This window comes from Theropithecus gelada, chromosome 12, assembly GCF_003255815.1.
Source record: "Theropithecus gelada isolate Dixy chromosome 12, Tgel_1.0, whole genome shotgun sequence".
Classification (NCBI taxonomy): Eukaryota; Metazoa; Chordata; class Mammalia; order Primates; family Cercopithecidae; genus Theropithecus; species Theropithecus gelada.
Genome location: NC_037680.1, coordinates 3,101,758 through 3,109,115, shown reverse-complemented (window position 1 = coordinate 3,109,115; position 7,358 = coordinate 3,101,758). Strand labels below are relative to the sequence as shown.

The following is a 7,358-nucleotide window of genomic DNA, read 5'->3' as shown; positions in this document are numbered from 1 at the left end:
GTGGGGGTGGCAGGTGGGGGTGGCGGGGGGTGGGGTTGGAGGGGTGCAGGTTAGAGGTGGGGGTGGCGGTGGGGTTGGAGGGGTGGGGGTTAGAGGTGGGGGTGGCGGTGGGTGGGGGTGGCAGGTAGGGGTGGCGGGGGGTGGGGTTGGAGGGGTGGAGGTTAGAGGTGGCGGTGGGGGTGGCGGTGGGTGGGGTTGGAGGGGTGGGGGTTAGAGGTGGGGGTGGCGGTGGGTGGGGGTGGCAGGTGGGGGTGGCGGGGGGTGGGGTTGGAGGGGTGCGGGTTAGAGGTGGGGGTGGCGGTGGGGTTGGAGGGGTGAGAGTGAGGGGGCTGAGAGTGGGAGTAAAAGTCGGAGTAAAGGTTGGGGGTGGGTCCCGCCACCCGCACAGCCCCAGCTCTAGGAACACCGAGCGCGGCCAGCGGCGGGCGCGGGTTCCTTCCCACCCGGGCTCTGCTCACCACCTCCCGGATTCCGGGCATAGTTTTCCTTTTAAAGGGAGTGCAGTTATAATAAACGCGAACAAGCACCCCCACCCCCACAGCCCCGCCGGGACGCCCCGCCCGGCGCCCCCTCTGCCGTCCCTGGGCAGTCCAGACCGCAAACGCCTGCAGGAGATGGGAGGCATGGGGGCCATGCTGAGACCACCTCCCTCCCGGGCTTTCCAAGCCCGGAGTCCCACGCGGATCTGGGCACTGACTCCCTCCCGAGGCACCCGGGACCCCCGAGTCCACGCAGTCCCGCCCCAAGGGAAGCGTCCCTCTTCAGTCGCAAGCTTGCTTTCCCCGGGAAATTCCCATTTCATCCCCCGAGGCGGGCCATCGCCCTAACTTGGCCAAAGGTACTTCTTCAACGACAAAACCAAATGCCCAGCTCCCATGTTTCCGGGGGAACCAGGCACCTCTGTATAATGAAGCGCTGTTGACAAGCTACCATTAGAGGCGTTAAGAGGAAGGGGTGATATAAACTATTTAGGGAATCTCTTCTGAGGAAATTTTGAAACAAACAAAACAAAACAAAAAACCCTGGCCCCGCCTAAAGGCAGATATTTCTGGCTGGACAGTGGCGTGCAGCTCATCTTTGGAAGCTGCCCAGATGTCACACTGAGGGTTGGGAGCTGGGTGGCCTGATGTGTAAATGTGGTCTACTCCAGTCCTGGCAGCAGAGAAAGGTGATCTAGAAATGACGGTGTGAATTAGCAACCCACAAATAAACGGGTGCCGTTCAGAAAGATGAGTTGATGCATCCTGCAGTTCCAGCTGCAGAAATAAGCTGGGAAAAAACACCTGTTCCTAAGTGGCTGGTATTGTGGAGTGCGTTTGCAGCTGTTACTTTTTTTTGTCGGGGGAGGGGGGACGGAGTTTCGCTCTTGTTGCCCAGGCTGGAGTGCAATGGTGCAATCTTGACTTAGGGCAACCTCCGCCTCCCATGTTCAAGCGATCCGCCTGCCTCAGCCTCCCAGGTAGCTGAGATTACAGGCGTACGCCACCATGCCCGGCTAATTTTGTATTTTTGATAGAGATGGGTTTCACTATGTTGGTCAGGCTGGTGGCAAACTCCTGGCCTCAGGTGATCCGACAGCCTCAAGTGATTACATCTTGTTTCGAGTGTGTCTCAGCTGATTCTGCTTAACTGTAATTTGATGGTTGATTAAGCCTAAGTATGGATAATTTCTTGGCTCACCTGCCCATAAAGGGAGAAAGGCTTTCCACCATTACTGTCACAGAGGTATAGGCATGCTGGGGCCGCTGCTGGACAGTTCATTGAATATTGGGTCCTGTGGAAACCAAAGAGGATGAACAGTTGAAAGCATTACAACAGAGGCCCATGCTCTCCACAGAGGAGACCTCATTCCTGTCTTTCAGCCCAAAAGCCTCCCTGCTTATGATAGCTAAGCACAGGTGGATCTGTATGTGGCCAAACCAGGACCCTGTGCAGCTCCCAGCGTGCCTCATCCCTGGGCCAGTGCAAGCTCAGTGACAGCTGGTGGGGGCTGTGGACATGGCTTAGCCCTGCTGGAGATGCAGAGGCTCCAAAGAGCCAGGGCCAGCCTCCCACAGTTCAGCCAAGAGGGCAGAGTTGCAGGAAAGAGCCGGCACTCACACATTCACACATTTATCCACTTGTTCCTTCAAGAGTACTTATACTGCATGGGCACCGGAAGTACTGCGGGGAGCAAGACGACATGGACCTGGCTCTCATGGAGTTTAGCGGGGGTGGAGGATGGGCAATAAACAAATAAATACGCAAACTAGATTTTAGACAAGGGTAAGTGCTGCGAAGAAAAGGACGATGGTGGTTGGTGGCTGATTTGAGTGAAGAGTGAGGAAAACTTTCTGAGCAGGTGATGTTCGAGCTAAACCGGAATGAGGGAAAAGCCAGCCCTCAACCATCTGCAGGAGAAGCATTCCGGCAGTAGAACAGCAAGTGCAACAGCCCTGAGGTGGCATGAGCTTGGGGTATGCAAGGTCAGAAAGAAGACCAGCAGGTCTGGAAAACAGGGAGGTAGCGGGTGGAGGGGGACAGGGCAGAGCAGCAGGGCCACAGCAGTAGGATACCACCCTTAAATGGAGAGTTCTAAGCAAAGACAGACACAACACTCTAGCATCAGCAGGGGAGAATCTCAGCAATACTGACTGAACGAAGAAAGAGCACTTTCTCCATCTATATCAAGTTCTAGAATAGGCAACATTTGTCTGTGGTAGAAGACTTCAGAACGGTGGCTGCCCCAGGCTGGTCTATTGCACCCCAGACTGCCCTCGGGCGGGAGGACAGGGGTTGATGAGGAAGGAATGTGAGGGAGCTTCTGGGGTAACGTGCAATGTTTTAGTAGGAGTTTGGGTCACACAAGTGTATACGCCTTTGTTAAAACTCATGGAATATGTGGCCAGGATTTGCACATTTCATTATATGTAAATTTTACCTCAAAACAAAAATACTGTAAACGATACTGAACTCTAGTTAATGATGTACAATGCTGAAGTGTTTAGGTAGAAAGGTACTGATGTCTGCAATTTACTTTAAAATAGATTGTTTAAATCAAGATGAGCAGGTGTGGTGGATCCCCGTAGTCCCAGCTAGTCCCTAGCTACAGGGAGGCTGAGGAGGGAGGATCACTTGAGGCCAGGAATTCAAGACCAGCTTGGGCAACATAGCATGACTCTGCCTCTAAAAAATGAACTCAAGATGGGGAGATGGATAAAGGGATGGACAGAGAGGTGGTAGAGTGAGTCTACCACGATATTAATGGGAGAATCTAAGTGGTGGGTATCTGGGTTTTCAACTTTGATGAGTGCTTAAAGTTTTTCATAACAAAAGGGAGAAGTGTCCCCAGCTGCTGTGTGGCCACTGTGTGAGGGACAGAGTGGTCTCAGGGACAGTCTGATTAGAGGCTATAGTGAGCATCCAGGAGGGACTGGTGCCTTGGGCCACGCGACCGTAGGGACAGTGAGAAGGCGTTAGATACAGGGTCTATTTTGCAGCCAACCGCATTTGCTGGGAATCTGGATGTGTGGGCGTGGCCGGCATGGGCGTGGCCAGCACAGGCATGGTGGTTGTGGGGCAGGTGTGTGTGTGGCAGGGGTGAGTGTACAGGCGTGGGAGTCAAGGACTTGCAGGTGGCCTTGCTTTCCTAGATGTTGGTGGCAGTGGGACAGTCTGGGCAGGTCAGCGAGGGCTGACGTTGCATTGGGCCCGCCCCAGGCATCCCAGGGGAGATGGTGGGCAGGGCACTGTGAACCTGGAGCAGGGAAGAGAGGTCCATTCTGTGGCATAGATGCGAAAAAGGTGCAAATGGAATTTCAGCTCTAGGGCTCCATGGAGACCTGGGATGTCTGTGCCAGTCAGGAGCCCTCCAAGGGTAAGAGGTGGGACTGGCAGGAAGTGAGGGGGGGAGGGCAGGAGAGCGTGAGGTGCCGCAGAAGCCCGGAGCGCTGTGTGCACACCGCTGCGTGCGGAGGCCAGGGAGCCTCTGGGTTTGGGTCAAGAGCTGGTCCATGGGAGTAAGGGGCCTGAGTCCAACTGCAGAGGGGCAGGCAGGGCTCCTGCAGTGCCTCCCCCAGGAGCACCCCTCCTTGGGGTCTGTGCAGACAGTGCTCCCCAGAGTGCTGCACACAGTGTCTCTGAGGGAGAATGCTCTGAAAGGGGCAGGGAAGGGACAGCAGTTGGAAGTGGGTAGAGGAAGGGGAGGGAAGGTGAGAACGCAGTGTCTATGCCCAGGTTTTATAGGATGACGTCACTGAGGGACATTCAGGGAGTGGCTTGAATTACACACTTAGTCTTTGTTGGGGGACAGATGGGGCTCTGAGGCTGAGGCTGGGCCACAGAGTGACATGAGAGCTGTCCTAGAAGGGGAATGAGGTGCAGCATCTCCCCGGGCACGAGCCCTCTACCCTCTGGGGCTCAGGGCAGGTGGGCACCCCCTTTGCAGGGCAAGTACCCGAGTTTCTCCACCCCCATCTTCTCCCTTCGCTACTCCAGGGGACAGCTACCTGAGCCAGCCCAGGGCCCAGGGCTCATGGGAGCTGGGAGACAGGGCCAAGAGAGGGGCCGGCCTTGGCCAGCGTGGCTAATCAGCAGTAGGAGGCTGAGGGGAACCCGGGGTTCTCAAGTGCCTCAAGGAGCCTCCTCCAATATCCAGAGCCACAGCCTTGTCCCCATGTGACGGCAGGGAATGGAGAAGGCTTTGCAGCTCTCAAGAGGCCTCAGGTCTCCTTCCACAGCCCAGGTCCTGGGGCAGGAGCCAGCATGCCTTCCCAGCGGGTGGGCTGTGAATCTGCCTGTTTCCGGGTGGCCCCGTGTGATGCAGGCTGCCCAGACAGCCACTCCACAAGGCCTCTGCCCCAAATCTGGTTAAGGCCTGTCCCTTTCAGGGCACCGGGAACTGGCAAAACACAGAGGCCTGCCGAATATCACCACAAAGCTCAAAGCCGTCAGCGGCCTCCTGCGAGACCAGAGTTAACTCGGGAAGTGGCTGTGAGACCCCCCGGGGAGGAAGCAGGGAAGCACCTGCATGGTGGCTCCTGGGCCAAAGGAAGAATAGTGAGCAGCACGCCGCCCCGGCACCCACGGGCTTCATAACACATTGAAAAGTAAATGTCTCTTTTTAAAAATATGAGCATAAAACTAGCTGGGCACGATGGTGCGTGCATGTGGGCCTACCTCTTCATGAGGCTGAGGTGGGAGGATCACTTAAGCCCAGGATTTCGAGGTTACAGTGAGCTATGACTGAGTCACTGCACTCTAGCCTGGGCAGCAGAGCAATCTCCTGTCTCTAGAAATAATCTAATAAGTAAAAATTAAAATCTGAGCCTGCCCTCAGAACTGTCATTAGACACACCCTCTGACCAGCACGAAATGGCCTTACCTCTCCCGGCGCCACGCGGCAGCTCAGTGAGAGAATCTGGCAGAATGTTGATCCACAATTCTCTCAACATTTGCAGAACACACAAGAGACCCAGGGATTCTTTTCAGTCTGAGGGGAGCCCAGTGCCCTTCTTGAAAGTCTGATTTGCTCAGGAGTGGAAGTGGACCATCGAGCTTCACAATTTTCCAAAGATGACCTGGCCTTGGAGTTTGGGAGGAAAAGGCCATCTCTCTCTCGCCTTTGCTCTGGGACAGACTCCATTCAACTCACGGGTTCGGCTACCGGAGGGCAGCACCCCCCACATATCCAGGAAGCCACATTGTTACGCCTCAACGCATCACACCTGGAGTATCCAGCAAGCGCCTCCTGGGCGCAGAGTTCCTCACCTGCGGGGCACCTGCCTCTCCCTGCCTCTAAGGGTATCTCTTCCACATACTAAGGGTCCCTTTGCTTCTTTTTTCCCATTGTGACCTTCCCACTGGAGCTTGTCCCACTCTGTCCAGGGGAAAGAGCAGCTGCTCATCCCAAGCCCAGCCTGTCCAGACGTGGCCTCGCCCACAGAAGGCCCGGTGTGTGGCCACGGTGGGCTGAACCTTCACCGTCCCCATGCCGCCTGACTGAGGGCAGCCGCTCCAGGGCTGTTCCTTGACCCCAAATTAGCAACATTAGCACAACCACTCAGAGGTACAGGGAATTGCAGGGGCAGCTCAGCGATTGGCAGGTGGAAAGGCCCTCCCGGGGCCCCGTGCCCATCACAGGGTCTCTACCTCCGTGACCGAGACGCTGCTCCGCCTCCTCGGTGCTTCCTTCCCTGAGTGCTGCCAGCAACTTCTCTGAGGGAAATAGCAGCTGCCTGGCCCGCTTGGCACAGCCACGTGCAAGACTGGGCAGCTGCCAGGAGTGTCCGGCCACCACGGGGCACCCAGGCACTCCAGCTTCGCCTCTCCCTGGGCAGGAGGCTTGGCCAGAGGTCCTTAGCTGGAGGCAGAGGCCGGAGGCACCTTGGGGTCAGGAGGGGACGGAAGAAGCCACGGAAGGAAAGGCGGCCTCCCCGGGGAAGTGCTGCTCAGGGCCCAGAGCCAGGCCCACAGAACAAAAGGAGCAGCAGCTGCCCTCTGAATCCAGAGAGGCCGGCAGAGGGGCAGCCCCCAAATGAGCACTTCCCGAAGCCCCGAGCGCAGGAGCCCCGCCAGGCAGTAGATGTTCACATCACCCACGGACAGACGGCAAAAGAAGCCCCACAGTGAAAAGCATCCGGGCAACTAACTACGGGAGTAACCCAAGAACAGCTACTAGGATGCTGTCTGGCCAAGTACTATTTTCCCTGAAAAGAGGAACATCTCAGGATTACTTATATTCAAATAACATAAATGAATTGTTTTATAATTTTCTGCAATAAAACTTTCATTGTATTCGAAATGCCGAGAAGTAGAAAGAAGAAAAGTCACCTCCAAAGGCAGGTACTGCCACACTTTGTTCACTTTTAACCATGTACATTTATTTTTTGCCTGATTGTGATCATTTTATGGTTTGCAATCTTTCTTTTTCCTTTTTTCTTTCTTTTCTTTTTTCTTTCTTTTCTCTCTCTTTCTTTTTCTTTCTTTTCTTTCTTTCTTTCTCCCTCTCCCTCTCCCTCTCCCTCTCCCCCTCCCTCTCCCTCTCCCTCTCCCCCTCCCCTTTCTTCTCCCTCTTTCTTTTTTTTTTTTGAGACAGACTCTTACTCTTGTCACCCAGGCTGGAATGCAGTGGCAGGATCACAGCTCACTGCAGCCTTGACTTCCCAGGCTCAAGCCATCTTCCCGCCTTGGCTTCCCAGAGTGCTGGGGTGATGGGCAAGAGCCACTGGGCAGCACCTGCCCTGTGTTTTTGTTTGCAATTTCATATCAATTTCTTCATAAATAAATGGCAGCTGTCTGCCTCTGCATCGTCTCAGTATGCATCAGGGCTGCCCTGGGTCTTGTAGCTGAGAGGCACCTCACAACGTGCGGCACCCCAG

The 7,358-nt window shown here is 55.4% G+C and overlaps 1 protein-coding gene across 1 annotated transcript in view; it reads right to left on the bottom strand.

Annotated features, from left to right (window-relative positions):
* Window positions 1-6,594, bottom strand: part of LIMS2 (LIM zinc finger domain containing 2) — a 44,074-nt gene extending 37,480 nt beyond the window's left edge. Inside the window, exon 1 of the mRNA XM_025404829.1 lies at window positions 6,130-6,594. The gene's annotated coding sequence lies outside the window, so the exon portion shown is untranslated. The remainder of the gene's footprint in view (window positions 1-6,129) is intronic.
* Window positions 6,595-7,358: the final 764 nt, after the last annotated feature.